The sequence below is a fragment of the Apium graveolens genome, chromosome 4, assembly GCF_009905375.1.
Source record: "Apium graveolens cultivar Ventura chromosome 4, ASM990537v1, whole genome shotgun sequence".
In the NCBI taxonomy this organism is placed as follows: domain Eukaryota; kingdom Viridiplantae; phylum Streptophyta; class Magnoliopsida; order Apiales; family Apiaceae; genus Apium; species Apium graveolens.
This window is the reverse complement of record NC_133650.1, coordinates 169,803,706-169,806,278: the sequence shown is the minus strand read 5'-3', so window position 1 is coordinate 169,806,278 and position 2,573 is coordinate 169,803,706. Positions and strand designations below refer to the sequence as shown.

The window sequence follows — 2,573 nt, the reverse complement described above, 5'->3', positions numbered from 1 at the left end:
CCCAAACATCGAAGACCTCAACCTCTAGAAGCACATTAAGAGGCATCTCATCCTTCTTAGATATATTACCCACACGTTGATAACGATCACATTTCAAAACGAACTGGTGAGCATCTTTAAACAACGTCGGCCAAAAGAAACCTGCTTGGAGAACACGAGCTGCTGTCATAATCACCTCCATAAGCCGTTGAGTGGCAATCTCGCAAGATCCCCCCGTTTCGCTGTAAGGAATACATTTCCTAATGATTTGGTCAGCTTCTTGACGAAAAAGAAATGACTCATCCCACATATACCAATTCACTTCATGTAGAAACTTCTTCCTTTGAGCATAAGATAAATCGAGAGGCATGATATTACTTACCAAGTAGTTCATAATGTCTGCAAACCACGGTTCTTCTTCTTGCACTCCAAACAACTGCTCGTCGGGAAAAGATTGATTTATCAATGTCGAAAGCCTCAGCGAAAGGTATGTTGATATGAAGTTTCTTGAACACCTCAAGAAACTTCTCAAATTGCTTGTCTAGGCTTTTCTTCAACAGCCGCTTAGGAAAAGGTTGTGGAGGATAGATCTGTTTCTCCCCTGTATTACCCTCAGGAGGAGTGTGCTCAACCGTGGTCTTCCTTGGTTCCACTTCTACTTCCTGCTGCTCTACTTCTTTCTCCGCCTCAGCTTCTTCAGTCAATATGAGTTTGTTCGGGATTCGCAACCTTTCCAGACCTTAAAGTGATTGCATTTACCTGCTCCTTAGCTTCCCTCTTTCCTGGCACTTCAGTGTCACTAGGTAGTGTACCAGGTTGACGATTAAGCAAGGCATTGGCAATTTGCCCAATTTGATTTTCCAAGGTCTTGATAGAAACAACTTGACTTTTGCACATAAGCTTCAACTCCTCTAATTCAGATTTTTCATTAGCTTGGTGGAGCTAGAGTTGTTATCTTTGTGCATATTGCGATTGCTGAAAACCAGGGGGGTTATACTGCTTAGCTGGGTACTGCTGATAAGGTTGTTGAACCGTATTCTGCGTGTTACTCCAACTGAAATTAGGATGATTGCGGTTGTTGGGATGATAAGGCACTGGTTGCTGTGAACACTGAAAGTTGCTCACGAACTGAGCTAATTCACTAGAAATTACGCACTGATCAGTCTCATGGGCACCAGCACAAAGCTCACAGACACTAGTGATTTGATTAACTCCATAATTAGCCAAAGAGTCCACCTTCATCGTCAACGCCTTAAGTTATGCAGCTATAGCAGTTGCTGCATCCAACTCCAGAATTCCTGCTACTTTTCCCTGAGTCAGTCCCTGGGAAGGATTCTGGTACTCATTAGCAGCCATCAGTTCGATCAATTCATAAGCTTCATCGTAGCTTTTAGCCCACAAGGCTGCTCCTGATGCTGCATCAAGCATGGGTCTAGAAGTAACACCCAATCCATTATAGAAATAGTTGATAATCATCCAATCAGATATGCCATGGTGTGGGCACTTCCTTAGAATCTCTTTACATCGATCCCAAGCCTCACACAGAGATTCTCCAGTTTGTTGAGAAAACTAAGTAAGAGCATTCCTAATTGCAGCAGTTTTTGCCATAGGGATAGACCCTGGTGGTAGAGAATGTAACCAACACTTAGCTTTGTCCCTCAGAGAGAATGGGAAAAGTCGCAGCTTGATAGCATCTTCAGTCACACCATTGAACTTGAAAGTATTGCAGATCTCAATGAAATCCCTGATGTCCATGTTGGGGTCTTCAGTAGGAGAACCCCCAAACTGAACTGAGTTCTGTATCATCTGAATCGTGCCTGTTTTGATCTCAAAAGTGTTAGCCGAGATGGCTGGTCTTATGATGTTTGACTGAATGTCATTGATCTTAGGCTGAGAATAGTCCATCAAAGCCTTATGATTTTCTGCTTGATCTCCCATCGCTACTACCACTGGTTCTTCAACTTTTTCTTTTTCTTCTACCTTCTCTTCGTCCTAAAAAACTTCCCTACGAACCCCTATCGCTTCTTCCTCGGCTTGATCCAGATTTCTCTTACGAGTCCGAGAACGCGTATGCATACACGCTCGCTAGATCACCTGAAATAAGACAAGGATACAGATAAGTAACAGTGTCCGAGTCAATGAACTTTAACGACCACTGATGAAAAGTGCATAAACTATTAATTAACATTGCAGTCCCCGGCAGCGGCGCCAAAAACTTGTTAGTTACTAAACACACGCTAATAATACACGCAAGTATACGAGTTCGCAAGTAATATAGAATCTTTTCTAGTTCGTTCCCTCAGAGACTGTATTGGTTAACTAATTAATTTATTCCCTTAAGCAACAATGTATGGTTATTATTCAATGCTAAGATGATAACAAATTGAGGTTGTTTATAACTAAGAATTAAACTAACAATTATAACTACGAAAAAAAGATTGATTGAATTAATATATATGAGAAACATGGGATTCCAACTTCATTAAATACTTCATTCAATAGCCTTATTGTTCTTAACCTTAGCATGTAATGGTGATGACACTAATCAGACAACACGAAACTGATAAATGCCAACTTTCGTTGCACGAGTTCCA

At 41.3% G+C, this 2,573-nt stretch overlaps 1 non-coding gene across 1 annotated transcript; it reads left to right on the top strand.

Moving 5' to 3' along the window:
• The first annotated feature begins 1,465 nt into the window (after positions 1-1,465).
• Positions 1,466-1,572, top strand: LOC141722978 (small nucleolar RNA R71). Its single transcript, XR_012575974.1, has one exon. It is a non-coding gene; the product is annotated as a small nucleolar RNA R71 (small nucleolar RNA).
• Positions 1,573-2,573: the final 1,001 nt, after the last annotated feature.